Genomic DNA, 19,794 nt, shown 5'->3' on the forward strand with positions numbered 1-19,794 from the left:
ATAACTAACTACATCTAGTAAAATTGATCATTTTTGTGTTGTAAATGTAATTTATTCTGAAGCAATATTCCCATCAGTGTTCTGTAAACTGTTACTGTTAAGATGTAAACTGTTAATCATCAGATTTGTATATGCCCCCTTAAAGGGATAGGTCAATCAAAAATAAAAATTCTGTCATCATTGACTTACCTTCTAGTTGTTCCGAACCTGTATGAGTTTCTTTCTTCTGTTGAACTAAAAATATATTTTGAATGTCAGTAAACAAACAGCTGACTGTAGCGAGTGACTTTCATAGTAGGAAAAAAAAAAAAAAAAAAATGAAGTCACATCCTTTTTCTTTCTTCTGTTGAACTAAACTCATATAGGTTTGGAACAAACTAGACTGTAAGTCAATGATGACAGAATTATCATTTAGGTTTAACTGTCCCTTGGAATTGATTGTCATGGCATTTTTTTATTTATTTTTTTACCTTTATAAAAAGGTAATTTTCCCCTAACCTTGGCTATCAATCTCATGTTAATTAGAATAACTCACTCTAGGGCTTTTATTATTTTTTCCACGGCAGAGGAAACAGAATCTGCATCAGAAGTGGCATTTAGATGCATGTATAAAATTGAATATGAATGTGCAAAACAAGCATGAAAAACAGTTTAACAACTTTACAATAAAGATCTATAAAGCTTTTGCGGATTTTACAAATTATCTTTATACAATATATACAATATTCTGAAAAAGTGACATTTCCCTTTTTGCAAAGTTCAGATGTTGATAAAATATATAACTTTAACTAAAGATAAATTTTTGATTTGCAGCTGTCATGCTTAAACACTGGTTCTGCAGATTTTTGACATTTCAAATTTGCATTGTTTTTGTAACCATCACATTAGTTTATGGTATACGCTACTTTCATGTTTTTGTTTTGTTTTGTTTTTAGTCAGCTTACAACAGATTCCTTATTTGATAACACCATTCAAAAGAGCATTCACTACAAATAACATTTTAAACAAGGCACCAACAGCTTGGGCCCCTAAACAGTGACTGTTTCACTGAGTCTAATGTGATGGTTGTATCTTTAGTTAAAGTTATATATTTTATCAACATTTGAACTTTGCAAAAAGGGAAATGTCACTTTTTAAGAATATTGTATATTAAAGATAATTTGTAAAATCCACAAAAGCTTTATAGATCTTTATTGTAAAGTTGTTAAACAGTGTTTTTCATGCTTGTTTTGCATATTCATATTCAATTTTATACATGCATCTAAATGCCACTTCTGATGCAGATTCTGTTTCCTCTGCCGTGGAAAAAATAATAAAAGCCCTAGAGTGAGTTATTCTAATTAACATGAGATTGATAGCCAAGGTTAGGGGAAAATTACCTTTTTATAAAGGTAAAAAAATAAATAAAAAAATGCCATGACAATCAATTCCAAGGGACAGTTAAACCTAAATGATAATTCTGTCATCATTGACTTACAGTCTAGTTTGTTCCAAACCTATATGAGTTTAGTTCAACAGAAGAAAGAAAAAGGATGATATTTTGAAGAATGTCAGTAACCAGACAGTTGATGGTAGCCAGTGACTTCCATATATTTTTTTTTTTTCCTACTATGAAAGTCACTCGCTACAGTCAGCTGTTTGTTTACTGACATTCAAAATATATTTTTAGTTCAACAGAAGAAAGAAACTCATACAGGTTCGGAACAACTAGAAGGTAAGTCAATGATGACAGAATTTTTATTTTTGATTGACCTATCCCTTTAAGGGGGCATATACAAATCTGATGATTAACAGTTTACATCTTAACAGTAACAGTTTACAGAACACTGATGGGAATATTGCTTCAGAATAAATTACATTTACAACACAAAAATGATCAATTTTACTAGATGTAGTTAGTTATTGCACCATCACAGTATTTGAAAAGAAACGTGAGGAGAGTTAATGCTGCGTGAGGAAAGTGAGTCGCCGGCTGCAGAAAGTGAGTCGCCGGCTGCGGAAAGTGAGTCGCCGGCTGCGGAAAGTGACTCGCCGGCTGCGGAAAGTGAGTCGCCGGCTGCGTGAGGAAAGTGATTCGTCCGCTGCGTGAGGAAAGTGAGTCGCCGGCTGCGTGAGGAAAGTGAGTCGCCGGCTGCGTGAGGAAAGTGATTCGCCGGCTGCGTGAGGAAAGTGATTCGTCCGCTGCGTGAGGAAAGTGAGTCGCCGGCTGCGTGAGGAAAGTGATTCGCCGGCTGCGTGAGGAAAGTGATTCGTCCGCTGCGTGAGGAAAGTGAGTCGCCGGCTGAGGAGAGTCAGTGGTCAGCTGCGTGAGGAGAGTGTGTATGCAGATGCACCGCCGGCCTATCAGTGGTAAACTCAGTGGCTACTGGCAATTGTATAGTGAATTCCCGCGACAAGTCGGTAGCCATATTTTTGGACCTTCCGGCCCGCCAATACTTGAATTCCAAAAACTTCCTGGATTTCAGCGTGAAAACAAAACTGGGCGTGTGTTCTGTGTCCCACTTTCCCTAAAGAGAGAGAGAGAGAAAGAGATGAAAGAGAGAGAGAGAGAGAGAGAGAGAGAGAGATGAGCAGAGAAAGAGAAAACAACAACAACAAAAGTTTATTTTCCACATATGATCGACTGCAGAACATTATTGGACTGTAATTATTAAAACTTACACATTTAAGTGTTTAGTTCATACGGAAGAGGAATAGGACCAAGCAATAATAAAAAATAAAACCACCTCGAGATTAAAGTTGTTAAATTTCGAGAAAAAAAGTCGAGATAAAATGTTGAGAATAAAGTCATTAAATTATGAGAAAAAAAGACGTTAAATTACGAGAACAAATTCGTTAAATCTCGTAATTTAACGACTTTTTTCCTCATAATTTAATGACTTTATTCTCAACATTTTATCTAGACTTTTTTCTCGAAATTTAACGATTTTTTTTCTCGAAATTTAACAACTTTAATATCGAGATGGTTTTATTTTTTTATTATTGCTTGGCCCTAATCCTTTTCCGCAAGTTCAAGACTTAAAGGTGCCCTCGAATGAAAAATGGAATTTATCTTGGCATTGTTGAATAACAAGAGTTCCAGTACATGGAAATGACATACAGTGAGTCTCAAACTCCATTGTTTCCTCCTTTTTATATAAATTTCATTTGTTTAAAAGACCTCCGAAGAACAGGCAAATCTCAACATAACACTGACTGTTACGTAACAGTCAGGATCATTAATATGTACGCCCCCAATATTTGCATATGCCAGCCCACGTTTCCAACATTATGAAAGGCATTAGACAAGGGCAGCCAGTAACGTCTGGATCTGTGCACAGCTGAATCATCAGACTAGGTAAGCAAGCAATAACAACAGCGAAAAATGGCAGATGGAGCAATAATAACTGACATGATTCATGATAACATGATATTTTTAGTGATATTTGTAAACTGTCTTTCTAAATGTTTCGTTAGCATGTTGCTAATGTACTGTTAAATGTGGTTAAAGTTACCATCGTTTATTACTGTATTCACGGAGACAAGAGAGTCGTCGCTATTTTCATTTTTAAACACTTGCAGTCTGTATAATGCATAAACACAACTTCATTCTTTATAAATCTCTCCAACAGAGTAGCAGAAGTAAACAATATAACAGTATACAATTCTCACATAATCCGACGCATACATGCCGCATGCATGACGAACACTTTGTAAAGATCCATTTTGAGGGTTATATTAGCTGTGTAAACTGTGTAAACAAGCTCTGTGGGCGTGGACCACGGGATTTAAAGGGGCCTGCAGCATAAAATTGGCGCGTTTATAATGATGCCCCAAAATAGGCAGTTAAAAAAATTAATTAAAAAAAATCTATGGGGTATTTTGATCTGAAACTTCACAGACACATTCAGGGGACACCTTAGACTTATATTACATCTTTTAAAAACATAATCTAGGGCACCTTTAAAAAGATCATTAAAGTAGTTTATTTTGCCCACTACTGGAATAATGATCCTCTACTGAGGTAGAAAAACTTTTATCACAGCTAACATTTGACTTGGCTGATATAATTTTTGATGATTTAATGTAAAATACTAAATTAAATATTCTGTAAATCTATATATTTTGACAATTTAATTAATAATGAAATACAAATTAAATGACAAAATCTCTGTCAAAGAAATGCATCTGAATTATTCTACAGTTCTTTAAATTATGCATAAGAATGTTTTTTAGCTCAAGGAATGTCATAACAGTAATAAACCATAAATTTAGATTAAATGGCTGAACCTAACTGGCCTATACATTATGATAAATAATAAAAATGTCCGAATGTGCATCTAATTCATAGAATTATTAAATAATAATTCCATGAATAATAATAATTCTAAAATTAAATATGAAAAGCAACATCATGCCCACTGACGGGTTTTCTGCATCAATTCCTATTAATAACTTCTGACCTCAAGAGTCTCACAATATATTTTACTTCAAAATAAAAACAACCTCCATTCAAATCTACATTAATTACGTTGTCTACAAATTCCCTATGAAGATACATATCTTTAATATCAAATATAAAACAAAATTACAAATCAGTGATATCTGACAAAAATTTTATAATTTTCAGATTATTAAATCATGATTAAAGAGATTATAATCATTTTAGTGTGGAAAAAGTGGTGGAAATTTACCCTGAAGTCCTACTGTATATATACACCATATGCTGACCTTTTCCATTTGTGAATAGTTCAAGTAATTTATGGAATAAATTCTGGTTTTATAATTGATCTTTTTTTCTGCTCTATGATCCTGACAGATGAACCTTGTCCATTTAGAAAAGCAGGGTATAAGGGTTCAGTGAAAGTGGTCTGGACTCTGTGAAGGAGAGTCATTGTGTCAGAGACGCTGTAGAAGGACAGAGTTCCTGCTCTGTGATCCAGATACACTCCTATTCTAGAGGAGCAGACAGCAGGGATACGGACCTTTATTTTAGCATGTATGAAACCGAAATTATGCTGATAATAGCCCAATCTCCATGATTTTTTGTTGGAGCCAAGTCCACAGTCTTCACTGTTTCCTTTACGTCCAAGGCCTTTGTAACAAACTGCTACAGCCCAATTTTTGCCACTGCACTCGACCTCCCAGTAACAGTGACCGTACAAACCCTCTCGACACAAGATGTAGGGAAACTCATCAAATCTCTCTGGGTGATCAGGATATTGCTGAGCTTCATCTGAACCCGATATTTTCCTGTTCTCTTCTGACAGTTCAAGGTTTTTGTGTGCTGTGTTTGGATCCAGGTGAAGTTCACAGAAATCTGAGGAGAAAAAAAACATACTAAACAAAGTAAACTTTGTTTTCAAAATGGTCACATTGTTACAAATGATACTTATCAATAAATGATTTTCTTTGAAGAAACCACAGTTGAACTTACACTGCAAAAAATCATTTTGGGTCTTTGGTTCTGGAGGCTTTACAACAGAGACATTTGAGACTGAAGAGAAAATACATGATTAATGTGTTGGTTTAATGACAGTAATGACAAATTAATAGAACATATCAAAATATTCAGACCTTCTCGTGATATTCTGGCTGTTTGCTGTTGATAGACGTCCTCCAAAACCTCCTTAAACGCTGAGATTGAAATGTCTTTAAAAGACAGATGAGTGTGTTGAGTGAAGCTGGGAACGTCTTCAAATGAAGGTAAAACACACACAGACTGACAGCTCTGAAATGAGAATAATAATTCAGATTTAATTTGGGAGATCTTTTCCAAAAAACAAAACAAATAATCATTGCACAATAGTGTTTCATTTTATGGATAAGTTCTCAACATTTTTGCATCATTACCTTCAGACACTGGATCTGATCTTCAGTAATCAGAAGTTTCTCAATCTCTGCTTGTCTTTTTCTGAGTTCTGTCAGCTCTTGATCCAGATGTTTGTGAAGTTCCTCTGCTCGATCTATCTCAGTCTTCTCCTGAGCTCTGATCTGCTCTTTAATCTCAGAGCGTTTCTTCTCAAGAGAGCAGATGAGCTCAGTGAAGACCTTCTCAATGTCCTCCATGGTCTCTAGAGCTGAACTCTGTCAGAGACACAAAGATCTGATCATGCAGACAGGAACATCAGCCTCCATGATACTCCATTATCATAAATCTTGTCTTGAAATCAAAACAGTGATCTTTTATAGCCTACTATCAGTCAAATTAACTGGTAAAATAAAAATGTTGCTTGTTTATAGCAGATTAGTTTTCCAATTATTTGCAAACATACATTATCTACAAAGAAGGGAAAGATAATGTATGGAAAAAAACAAAACAAAAAAAACTTTTGCATGTGCAAAAATGACAAAACGGAAACAGGAAACTTTCATGTTTGCACCATTTTTGGATGTGTATGAGTGTGTTTTTGGTCTTGTTTTTCCCCTGCAAATGTCACTTAAGAATCTTCATTGGATTCTGTAATAATACGTCACTTTTAGAAACACTGTCAAAATCACTGGCATCTTCTGATACTCACTTTAAAAGACTTCACAGCTTCTCTGAGTTCCCGCTGACCTCTCTCTCGCTCCTGGATCAGCTTCTGACACGCCACCTTCATCTCCTTTAACTCTTTCTGAGGAATGTTAACATAAAAGGAGTAAGTAGGTTAATATCCCAGTAATATAAATTGGTAAATTAAATAAATAACATTCAATAATATTATCAACTATAAATATTTTCATAAATGACAACTACCTGAATTTATAAGCATTGATTACCTTTTTACTAGTCCATTCTGAATCCATAGACACCACATTGTGTTTTTTATGATTGTCAGTCACACACAAACAACAAATACATTGATGATCATCCAGGCAGTAAATCTCCAGAAGTTTCCCATGACTGAGGCAGATGTTCTCCTGAATGTTTCTGGAAGCTTCGACTAGTTTGTGCTTCATAAACGCAGGAGATTCATAGTGAAGCTGCAGGTGAGTTTGACAGAAGGAGGCCAAGCACTGCAGACAGGACTTTACAGCTCTGTTCTTCTCTGTAGTGCAAACATCACACTCCACAGCTGCCGTTTGTAGGGACGTCTTCTGCAGCGTCTCCATCATCTCAGCTATCAGAGTGTTCTTCTTCAGTAGAGGTCTCTGACTGAAGCTCTCTCTGCATTGGGACAGCGGTACGGCGGCCCCTGCTCCTTCTGGCCCCAGCAGTCAGTAATACAGCTCATACAGTAACTGTGTCCACAGGGAATCGTCACCGGCTCCTTCAGAGGATCCAAACAGACTGGACAGCTGAACTGATCCACATACTGACTCACTGCAGATTCAGACATTTCTGAAGGAGCAGCCTACATAAATACCGGTACACATGTATATCATTAATGAAAGAGAGCATGTATAAAAATCTACAAAATGCTTATAGTTTTGTGCATTAATATGAAAGAATCCTAAACTCTTACATAAGCAGAATAAACAATACATTCAGATTAACATATAATTAATTATTAAACACATACAGTAATGATTGAATGTTAATTTTTCAATGCAAGCAAAAAGACATAAAACCTTTAGTTGAGGATTATATGACGTTTTTACCTGCTTTGACAGAATAGCAAGTCAAATATTCCCTCCTTTAGCTTTAACCAAAGAGTGTGGATCCTTAAGCAGAGGCTCATGTAGCAGGGAAATAGGTTTCATTTCTCCTGAATCCACAAACTTCCTGGTTTTCAGTGTGCCGTTGAGAGAGAGAGAGAGAGAGAGAGAGAGAGAGAAAGTAAACATATCTTTTATGTGAAAGTGTGACTTTGCAGTTTTGATGCTCTACTCTGTTTTAACTTCCTCTAACACACTTCCAGCAATCTGTGTGAAATGATTGAATCATTGATGATTTCATGTTTGTTTTAGAATGTCACTGGCATCAAACCGTTCAGAAATCATTTCTTGTTTTAACACGATGCTTCTTGATTATAAGAAGAGAAAGTTTTCATTCACCTGCTGTGGAGAAAAATAATAATCACAGACAGTCTCACACAGATCACAGATTCTTGGGACAAAATATTTCCTAAAACAGCCACATTTTCATCAAAAGTTCACTAGAATGTTATTAACACAAAATGCACTATTTAATTTGATTTTCTCTTTATTGATAAAAATTACATTAATTACATTCTAAACTGAAGAAAAACAGAAATATAAAGATGAATCTGAAACATTTCTACAATGTACTGACAGAAGGTCTATGTTAAAACTGTGCCTATTTGTTTCTCTGCTTTTTGTCAACGCTGTCTGACATGTAGTTATGAAACAATAAAAATCAAGCAAAAACTCATACCACATCCTGAAGTCAACTCAGTTATCCAAATTGTAAAGAAATATGACCCAATATACTGAAGGACTTTTCAGTATATGAAAAAATCACCAGTGATTTTTCACAGGCGTTTTACCCATTTTTTGTTATAACTAGGAAACTACATGACTTTAATCAACCAAACTAGAAACTACACTTTGATTTAAGTAAACAGTTTTGCATATATATGTTTTAAGTATGCAGTACTATTGAATTTAAATAATGTTTGTTGAGTAAATTTATTATTGTTATTGTAATACTTAATACTTAAAGCCTTTATGTATAATTCACATAATTTATAATACATTATAATACTTATCTATTAATTGAACACACCTTTAAGTATAATGCATTAAAACACAATAAACAACCAATTTAAGAATCTGCAACTATTATAATGCATTTTAACTTTGGTTACAATTATTTATGAAAAGATATAATGCATTATAACGTTCATTATGGACACCTTTATAATGCATTATACATAAAGGCTTTAAAGGCTGTATGTAATTTTTTTTGTGTAATTACAATATGTAATTTTTCGCCGCTAGAGGTCTCTCATTCAAAACAAATGCGTAGCTTGATGACGCCTTGATTTCACAGAATCATGGGAGGTGTTTTCATGTCTAAGAATCTGACGGGACTCGAGCAAAAATTATATTCATGGATGAGCTTATGTATTAAAGATTTAACATAACTGTATGAAGCAGGGTGTGGCTGAAAGCTGTGGGAGCGGAACGAGGCCGCTAGAGTGATTGCTATTGAGAGAGAGCGCGACGCTCGTCTCGAGAGCAGTGGAGCTTTTATTATACTGCAGTCGCAGCTTCCGCTTCTTCAGGTCATGAGTATGTGGGGTAAAGCAATGCTGTTTTATCATATTAGATACATTTGAGTGTCATTGATAGGAGAATCATGGACATGGCCCGTGTCCTAGTTAAAATTTCTTATTTCTCTGGATTTAAACATTCTTGGAAACATCTGGGATAATGGACCCACATCAAAAAATATATAACATTGTTCTGTTGGTTTTTGGATATTTTAATACAAAAATCTTACATATTGTGCCTTTACGTAAAGTGTTTAAATCAATTAGTCATGTAGATTTTAATGTATTATATTATGAAAATTATATTTTTAAATTCTGTTCTTCTATGATCCTGACAGATGAACCTTGTCCAGTAAAAAAAGCAGGGTATAAGGGTTCAGTGAAAGTGGTCTGGACTCTGTGAAGGAGAGTCATTGTGTCAGAGACGCTGTAGAAGGACAGAGTTCCTGCTCTGTGATCCGAGATACACTCCGATTCTAGAGGATGGGACAACAGGGATATGGACCTGTGCTTTAGCATGTGTAAAGTACATATTCTGTTCATAGCGGGACAATTTCCATGATATTTTGTTGGAGCCAAGTTTGTAGTCATCATTGTTTCCTTTACGTCCAATTCCTTTGTAACAAACTGCTACAGCCCAATTGTTCCCACTGCACTCGACCTCCCAGTAACAGCGATCACACAAACCTTCTCGACACAAGATATAAATAAACCTATCAAATCGCTCTGGGTGATAAGGATAATGTTGGTCTTTTTCTGTAAATGATATTTTCCTGTTGTCCTCAGACAGTTTGAGTTTATGGTATGCAGTGTTTGGATCCAAGTGAAGTTCACAGAAATCTGAGGAGGAGGAATGAACAAAAAAACAAATATTGAACAAAGTAAATTTTGTAAATTTTGATACTTATCAATTAATGATCTGCTTGAAGAAACCACAGTTCAACTTACACTGCAAAAAATCATTTTGGGTCATGGCAACATGGACATCTGACACTGAAGAGACAATAAAAAACAAATGTGATTAATTTGTTGGTTTAATCCTACAGAATATGAATGGCAAAACAATATATCTAAAGATTCAGACCTTGTTGTGATATCTTAGCTGTTTGCTGTTGACAGACATCCTCCAAAACCTCTCTGAATGCTGAGATTGAGATGTCTTTAAAATACAGAAGAGTGTGTTGAGTGATGGGAACGTTTTCAAATGTGGGTAAAACACACACAGACTGACAGCTCTGAAATGAGACAAATACAGCACTACTTGTTATGTAAAAGATACAATTTAAAAATCTGAAACAGTAAATATAGAAACTATAAGTTTCATTGACTTCAACGAGGACTTGTCACTTCCCAGAAAATATAAGAGGACTTTCATTACCTTCAGAAAAATGACCTGATCATCAGTAATCAGAAGTTTGTCAATCTCTGCTTGTCTTTTTCTGAGTTCTGTCAGCTCTTGATCCAGATGTTTGTGAAGTTCCTCTGCTCGATCTATCTCAGTCTTCTCCTGAGCTCTGATCTGCTCTTTAATCTCAGAGCGTTTCTTCTCAAGAGAGCATATGAGCTCAGTGAAGACCTTCTCAACGTCCTCCATGGTCTCTAGAGCTGAACTCTGTCAGAGACACAAAGATGTGATCATGCAGATCACTGTTGTTACTCAAAACAATGTAAATAGACAGTAAAATAATGTATGTAATACTGAGAAGGCATTCAGTCATAAACAAAGAAGCACTGAACTGTTTTCACTACATCAACTGCATATAACAGTTCAAATTGTTAAAGTTATTTTTGTTTTGCTTTTGCGCACAAAAAGTATTCTTGTCGCTTTATAACATTAAGGTTGAACCACTGCAGTCACATGGACTATTTTAACGATGTCTTTAATACCTTTCTGAACCTCAAAAGGTGCAATGACATTGCTGCCTGTGTGTGGTTCAGATAGCCTCGTATTTCATCAAAAATATCTTAATTTGTGTTCTGAAGATGAACAAAGGTCTTACGGGTTTGGGACGACATGAGTTTGGGGTGTGTAATTAATGACAGAAATTAAATTTTTGTGTGAACTAACCCTTTAAATGTACAATACAGTGAAGTGTATTTCAGTTCTACTTGAGTATAAAAATAGCATAGATAAAAGTTTACAGGAAATGTTTTGAGTTGCAAAAAAAAATAAAAATCCTAATCATGAAGTAAGTTTTATAATTATGGCCTTTACCTTTTCAATAATTTGACCACACTTTGAATATCAGGAATTGTTTAATTCAATTCATATATATTTCTATAGCGCTTTTCACAATTTTGCATGGTTGCAAAGCAGCTTTACATACATACATACATACATACATACATACAGGTGCTGGTCATATAATTAGAATATCATCAAAAAGTTGATTTATTTCACTAATTCCATTCAAAAAGTGAAACTTATTATATTCATTCATTACACACAGACTGATATATTTCAAATGTTTATTTCTTTTAATTTTGATGATTATAACTGACAACTAAGGAAAATCCCAAATTCAGTATCTCAGAAAATTAGAATATTGTGAAAAGGTTCAATATTGAAGACACCTGGTGCCACACTCTAATCAGCTAATTAACTCAAAACACCTGCAAAGGCCTTTAAATGGTCTCTCAGTCTAGTTCTGTAGGCTACACAATCATGGGGAAGACTGCTGACTTGACAGTTGTCCAATAGACGACCATTGACACCTTGCACAAGGAGGGCAAGACACAAAAGGTCATTGCAAAAGAGGCTGGCTGTTCACAGAGCTCTGTGTCCAAGCACATTAATAAAGAGGCGAAGGGAAGGAAAAGATGTGGAAGAAAAACGTGTACAAGCAATAGGGATAACCACATCCTGGAGAGGATTGTGAAACAAAACCCATTCAAAAATGTGGGGGAGATTCACAAAGAGTGGACTGCAGCTGGAGTCAGTGCTTCAAGAACCACTACGCACAGACGTATGCAAGACATGGGTTTCAGCTGTCACATTCCTTGTGTCGAGCCACTCTTGAACAACAGACAGCGTCAGAAGCGCCTCGCCTGGGCTAAAGACAAAAAGGACTGGACTGCTGCTGAGTGGTCTAAAGTTATGTTCTCTGATGAAAGTAAATTTTGCATTTCCTTTGGAAATCAGGGTCCCAGAGTCTGGAGGAAGAGAGGAGAGGCACACAATCCACATTGCTTGAGGTCCAGTGTAAAGTTTCCACAGTCAGTGATGGTTTGGGGTGCCATGTCATCTGCTGGTGTTGGTCCACTGTGTTTTCTGAGGTCCAAGGTCAACGCAGCCATATACCAGGAAGTTTTAGAGCACTTCATGCTTCCTGCTGCTGATCAACTTTATGGAGATGCAGATTTCATTTTCCAACAGGACTTGGCACCTGCACACAGTGCCAAAGCTACCAGTACCTGGTTTAAGGACCATGGTATCCCTGTTCTTAATTGGCCAGCAAATTCGCCTGACCTTAACCCCATAGAAAATCTATGGGGTATTGTGAAGAGGAAGATGCGATATGCCAGACCCAACAATGCAGAAGAGCTGAAGTCCACTATCAGAGCAACCTGGGCTCTCATAACACCTGAGCGGTGCCACAGACTGATCGACTCCATGCCACGCCGCATTGCTGCAGTAATTCAGGCAAAAGGAGCCCCAACTAAGTATTGAGTGCTGTACATGCTCATACTTTTCAGTTGGCCAAGATTTCTAAAAATCCTTTCTTTGTATTGGTCTTAATATTCTAATTTTCTGAGATACTGAATTTGGGATTTTCCTTAGTTGTCAGTTATAATCATCAAAATTAAAAGAAATAAACATTTGAAATATATTAGTCTGTGTGTAATGAATGAATATAATATACAAGTTTCACTTTTTGAATGGAATTAGTGAAATAAATCAACTTTTTGATGATATTCTAATTATATGACCAGCACCTGTAGAAAGTAGTTACAAAAGTAAAGAGATGTAATTATGACAAATAAAGAAAACAACATATAGTGAGTTTGAAACGGTGAAAGAAATTCACATACTTGATCAGAAGTGTTATTACTTCAGTGGATTCCCAATACACTCCAAAGCACCTGTACTACACACTTTTCCCATTATTGGTAGGCTACTTTAATGGCCTGTTGCACTTTGAAATGTTGACTGCAGTCCTTTGGGCTATCAAAATATTCTGAATTATTAAACAAATTATTAAAATTATTGTAACCAGCCCTCAAAAATTACACAATAAGTTAAAATGTCAAATTCAGAAACGTTAAATGCATGAAAAGTAACAAATTAAAAAGTATTAATATAATTTCAATTCATGCGTCACATTTAAATCCGCAGCGTAATGCGAGTGTAACATGCTTGCAGGAAGGCAGGAGGAACAATTCCAAAGGTTTAATAATATAACTTCAATACAGACGGACAGGCAGGCAGGTGCAAACACATGATATTACTGTAACCGGAACAGGAGTACATGACAGAGAACAACTTAAGTATTGACACAGATGATTAACTCAAATGACAAACAGCTGATGATGATGATTAATGTCCATGGTGACAGATTGTGGCGGGAACATAGAACAAAGGAACATGTGATCAATGACAACAAACTGAATGTCCATACAAACTGAAACTAAACGGAATTGAATATGACATATCACCCCCCCCCCCAAGGGTTGGTGAGAGGCAGACGAGATGGGATGATGGCAGGATGTGGCGAGTGGATGATGAAGGCAGGACGACGAGACTCTGGCAATACAGATGGAAGGTAGTCGATGGCACAGACCCAGAGCTCCCCAGCGCTGACAGCCCACAGCGGAGACGATGGAAGGAGGAGTCCAGGTATTGACGAGGCTTCCGACAGCTGGGGAACAACCGATGGAGGTGTGGCTGATGGATCTGTAGGCCTAGACGAAGAGCCGATGGGAACGAGCAACAACGCTGGTACTGGAGACCCAGGTGATCCTGTGGTGCCAACAGTTGAAGGCGGAGCCAGAGAACCCGATGGCTGAGGTGAAGCCGGTGTTCTCGAGGACAGAGGTGACGGCGAGGGGAAGGAGGAACCTGCTGCAGCCATAGAGGTGGAGGGCTGGAGGGCTGGAGTGCAGCGGATGGCTTGCAGGTCCATGGCAGAAGTGGTGTGATGACTGACCAAGGGGGAGCCGGCAGGACGAGGGGACCCGGAGGAGCCACAGGTACGAGGGTCTCCGGTGGAGCCAGAGGTGGGAGGAGCCAGGACAGAGCCAACAGGTCGACAGGCCGAGATGGAGCGAAGAGTTCCAAGGCCGGAGGTGGAGCCGCAGGATCCTCTAGAGCTGACACTGCTGGTGGAGACATGACCAGACTGGACATGACGATGTTGAGTAGGGTGACTTCCACACACATCAGAGAAATGGTTAAATCAAAGTCTGTGTTAGTAGATGAAGGAGATGGTTCAAATTCAAAATAGTCAATGGTGTTGTTAGCAAACAGTGCTGATGGTACCAGGTGGGATAGGGTGGGAAGTGACGAGTCCTTGTTGAAGTCAATCAGCCAGTCCTCCGCAGATGTTGTGGGCTCACTCCCCTGGTCAGACTCACGATGCAGCTCCCTTTTCCAGGGTGAGGGTCAAATCAAGTCAAGTCACCTTTATTTATATAGCACTTTTTACAATTAAGATTGTGTCACAGCAGCTTTACAGTGATAACTGGTATATAATTTTGGCTGTACAGCAGCTCTTAAAGAGAATGGTGTCAATGCAGGCAGATCTAAGCACTGTTGAATATCAAATGTCAAGTCAAATGTCAAGTGTCCTCAACAAAGCAAACCAGAGGCGACAGCGGCAAGGAACCTAAACTCCAACAGGGGACATCAGGTGGCAAACAGGTGTTAAAATGTAGAAAAAAAACCTTGGGAGAAACCAGGCTTAGTCGGGGGGCCAGTTCTCCTCTGGCGAACAGTGCTTTATTACGATTCAGGTAGCTATCATAAGTCCGATGGGATCGCAACATTCAAAGTATTTATTCCAGTTCCATCCAGTTGAGGATCGTATTCATCACGCCGGTATGGACGGTTTGTTGAGGAACTGTGCCACTGGCTGTCATGTCGATGAGACCTTCACAATGGATTATCTAGTTGACTCAATCTCTGCTGATACTTCAGGGCTGCGTTGTGGTCATGTCAAGGCGTAGGTTCTCACCTGGATACGGCCCGGATCCGGTTGATTATGGTAAACCTCAGGATAAACAGAGAGGGTCAGCCCTGGCCTCTTCTCCTCGGGCTCTGGCTGATGCCTCGCGGTGGGTGTTAGCTCTCCGTCTGCGGGGGGGCACGCATGAGTGGTCTGCGGTGGAAGGTGGTGATTCCGGCTCTGGGTCTGGCGGGGTCCTGGATCAGGGCCGGATGCTCTCCATACACCGGAAATGCCTTCTTGCCAGTTTAATCCAGTGGTGTCTGGGAGGCCAACGGGATGATGGAAGTTCACCCCGATCCAGAACATCGATGTCAGGGTCTTGTTGTCAAAGGGGCAGATGAGGGCAAGGTGAAAAAAACTTTTTGAAAAAGATAAAAAATCATGGCTCTACTTGATTTCACGGCGTAATCCATTCTTGGTTCGGTCATCTGTAACGTGCTCGCAGGAAGGCAGACAAAGGCAGAAGGAACAATTCCAAAGGTTTAATAATATAACTTCAATACAGATGGACAGACAGGCAGGTGCAAACAGATGATATTACTGTGACCGAAACAGGAGTGTATGACAGAAAACAACTTAAAGGTGCTCTAAGCCGATGTCACACGTTTTTAGGCCAAAACATTTTTTTGTCACATTCAGCAAACATCTCCTCACTATCCGCTAGCTGCCTGTCCCCTGAACACACTGTAAAAAAACGAGGTCTCTGTAGTCGCCACAAGCTCCAAAAATGGCAACAAAAACAAACTGGTGGAGCCTGGACCACGAAACAATAAACAGTGCCTCAGCCAATAACCGACAAGCAGCATCAATACGCAAGCTACTTACATTTTAAAAGCGCGTTCATGACTGTTTCAGGAAGCACGGAGGGGAGGGGCAGGAGGAGGAGGGGGGTCTAGCTAGCCTCGGTTTTGTTTGACAACACTTCGAACGTCAACAGGAAGTTACTCCACCCAGAATCGCTTAGAGCAGTGGTTCCCAAACCTGTCCTGGAGGACCCCCAGCCCTGCACATTTTGTATGTCTCCCTTCATCTATCACACCTGATTCAACTCATGTGCTCATTAGAAGAGACAGCAAGACCTGAAATGGGTGTGTCAAAAATAGGGAGACATACAAAATGTGCTGGGGGTCCTCCAGGACAGGTTTGGGAACCACTGGCTTAGAGCACCTTTAAGTAGTGACACAGATGATTAACTCAAATGACAAACAGTTGATGATGATGCTGATTAGTGTCCATGGTGACAGGTCGTGGCGGGAACATACAAACCCGATTCCAAAAAAGTTGGGACACTGTACAAATTGTGAATAAAAAAGGAATGCAATAATTTACAAATCTCATAAACTTATATTTTATTTTATTTTATTTTATTTTAATACTTCCAGAAAACATTGTCGGTGAACACAATCCACCGTGCCATTCGCCGTTGCCGGCTAAAACTCTATAGGTCAAAAAAGAAGCCATATCTAAACATGATCCAGAAGCGCAGGCGTTTTCTCTGGGCCAAGGCGCATTTAAAATGAACTGTGGCAAAGTGGAAAACTGTTCTGTGGTCAGACGAATCAAAATTTGAAGTTCTTTTTGGAAAACTGGGACGCCATGTCATCCGGACTAAAGAGGACAAGGACAACCCAAGTTGTTATCAGCGCTCAGTTCAGAAGCCTGCATCTCTGATGGTATGGGGTTGCATGAGTGCGTGTGGCATGGGCAGCTTACATATCTGGAAAGGCACCATCAATGCTGAAAGGTATATCCAAGTTCAAGAACAACATATGCTCCCATCCAGACGTCGTCTCTTTCAGGGAAGACCTTGCATTTTCCAACATGACAATGCCAGACCATATACTGCATCAATTACAACATCATGGCTGCGTAGAAGAAGGATCCGGGTACTGAAATGGCCAGCCTGCAGTCCAGATCTTTCACCCATAGAAAACATTTGGCGCATCATAAAGAGGAAGATGCGACAAAAAAGACCTAAGACAGTTGAGCAACTAGAAGCCTGTATTAGACAAGAATGGGACAACATTCCTATTCCTAAACTTGAGCAACTTGTCTCCTCCGTCCCCAGACGTTTGCAGACTGTTATAAAAAGAAGAGGGGATGCCACAAAGTGGTAAACTTGGCCTTGTCCCAACTTTTTTTAGATGTGTTGATGCCATGAAATTTAAAATCAACTTATTATATTTGAACTAATTGTTATATACTATTGAACTAGCATATTGCATATAAAAATTAGTTCAAACTTTGACCTGTGGAGGACAGTATTACGCTTAGCAGTGTCTACACTGCTGGAATTCTAATAGAGGAGAAGAAGAGGAGAGCTAGTTCAAGATGAGCATTTCTGGTTAAAACTTATATAATTTTCATAATTTTTTTCAGAAAATGAGCGATGGTTTCACTAGATAAGACCCTTATTTCTCATCTGGGATCATGTTGAACAATTTGAAGCTGCAGTCAAACTAATTTTGACCTTCAACTGTTTGGTGCCCATTGAAGTCTACTATAAGGAGAAAAATCCTGGAATGCTTTCATCAAAAACTTTAATTTCTTTTTGACTGAATAAAGAAAGACATGGACATCTTGGATGACATGGGGGTGAGTAAATGATCAGGAAAAGTTTATTTAAAAGTGAACTAATCCTTTAAGTATACTTGGAATAGATCCACTTTAGCACAAACAAGTATATTTAATACAACTTTAGTTGAACTTCAGCATTGCTTTTGGACAACTAAAATGCATTTAGTACAAAATTAGTTGTTCCAGTTTAACAGACTTTAAGTATATGTATGTGCTTATGTTTTTTCACTTGGCTAAAGAACACATAAAGAAACTTACTTTAAGAAGCTTCACAGCTTCACTGAGTTCCTGCTGACCTCTCTCTCGCCCCTGGATCAGCTTCTGACACTCCTCCTTTATCTCCTTCAACTCTTTCTGAAGAGGTTAACATACAAAACAAATAATAATAAAACAATAGGCAAGAATAGACAAAACAACTTTCCATTCTGGTAAAGGTGTGCAAAAAGGTGAATCAAAATTACAGCCTATAAATATAGGCAATATAATAATAATAATAATAATAATAATAAATAAATATTTTGTGCATGTTTTTTATTATTGTTGATATTACCTTTTTACTAGTCCATTCTGAATCCACAGACACCACACTGTGTCCTTTGTGATTGTCAGTCACACACAAACAACAAATGCATTGATGATCATCCTGACAGTAAATCTCCATAGGTTTTCCATGATTGAGGCAGATGTTCTCCTGAATGTTTCTGGAAGCTTCGACTAGTTTGTGCTTCATAAATGCAGGAGATTCATAGTGAGGCTGCAGGTGAGTTTGACAGAAGGAGGCCAAGCACTGCAGACAGGACTTTACAGCTCTGTTCTTCTCTGTAGTGCAAACATCACACTCCACAGCAGCCGTTTGTAGGGACGTCTTCTGCAGCGTCTCCATCATCTCAGCTATCAGAGTGTTCTTCTTCAGTAGAGGTCTCTGACTGAAGCTCTCTCTGCATTGGGGACAGCGGTACGGCGGCCCCTGCTCCTTCTGGCCCCAGCAGTCAGTAATACAGCTCATACAGTAACTGTGTCCACAGGGAATCGTCACCGGCTCCTTCAGAGGATCCAAACAGACTGGACAGCTGAACTGATCCACAAACTGACTCACTGCAGACTCGGCCATTTCTTTGCAGTTTTCAAAGATGAACAGATTCTCAGTCTCTGTCTGTAATAAGGGCTGTTTAAAAGCAACATTATTTGTCAAATACTATTTTTCACTGAGGTGAAAGTATGAATGAATACTGTCAAGATTTTACAAAGTTCAAGTATCTAACCAAAAAAAAAAAAGTTTGAGAGAAGCCTAATTAATGTTTACATTACTGAGGGAAAAAATGTTCTCTGCTAATCAAATGCTTTTCACATATGATTTCATTAACTTGTATTTAGCCCAGAATAGTCTCTAGTCATGATCACCACAAAGAATAATTGAAATTGTAAAGAGTAAAAAATAAGGTTTTGTAGTACACTTCAGTATGTAATCGAGTATTCCGTTTTAATAGCAGGCTTCTTACGTTTTCATTAGACAACAAAATCCAAAAATAATCGTTTAGCAATGAAGTACAAAGCAAAATTTTGTTTCACCAGTTCTGTTTACAAGTTACAGGAATAAATACTCTGTACACACACAAATGTATAGGCTATAATTGCACGCGATTTCTTTTTAAAAGCAGACAACAAGTCATGATCTTTGGATCTTATTAAGTTCTTACCTCGACAGAAATACAGCTCAAATATTAATTGCTTTACAGTTTATCCTAAAGAACAGCGATCTATTACAGAGGTTGAATCACTTATGTAGACTAGAAGTGAAATAAGTTTCTTTTCTCTTGAATTCAAATACTTCCTGGTTTTCGTAAATAAAATGGGCGCGTCCCAAAGAAGAGAGAGATAGTGCAACGGTGAGAGAAAGAGAACTAAAATGC

At 38.1% G+C, this 19,794-nt stretch overlaps 1 protein-coding gene and 2 pseudogenes across 1 annotated transcript in view; all 3 read right to left on the reverse strand.

Moving 5' to 3' along the window:
* Positions 1-19,794, reverse strand: part of LOC125275865 (tripartite motif-containing protein 16-like) — an 81,007-nt gene that overhangs the window by 33,495 nt on the left and 27,718 nt on the right. The gene's annotated exons all lie outside the window — the stretch shown is intronic.
* On the reverse strand, positions 4,472-7,714 carry LOC125275864 (annotated as a pseudogene).
* Positions 7,979-19,735, reverse strand: LOC125275874 (annotated as a pseudogene).

This window comes from Megalobrama amblycephala, linkage group LG9 (genome assembly GCF_018812025.1).
Source record: "Megalobrama amblycephala isolate DHTTF-2021 linkage group LG9, ASM1881202v1, whole genome shotgun sequence".
Taxonomy (NCBI): Eukaryota; Metazoa; Chordata; class Actinopteri; order Cypriniformes; family Xenocyprididae; genus Megalobrama; species Megalobrama amblycephala.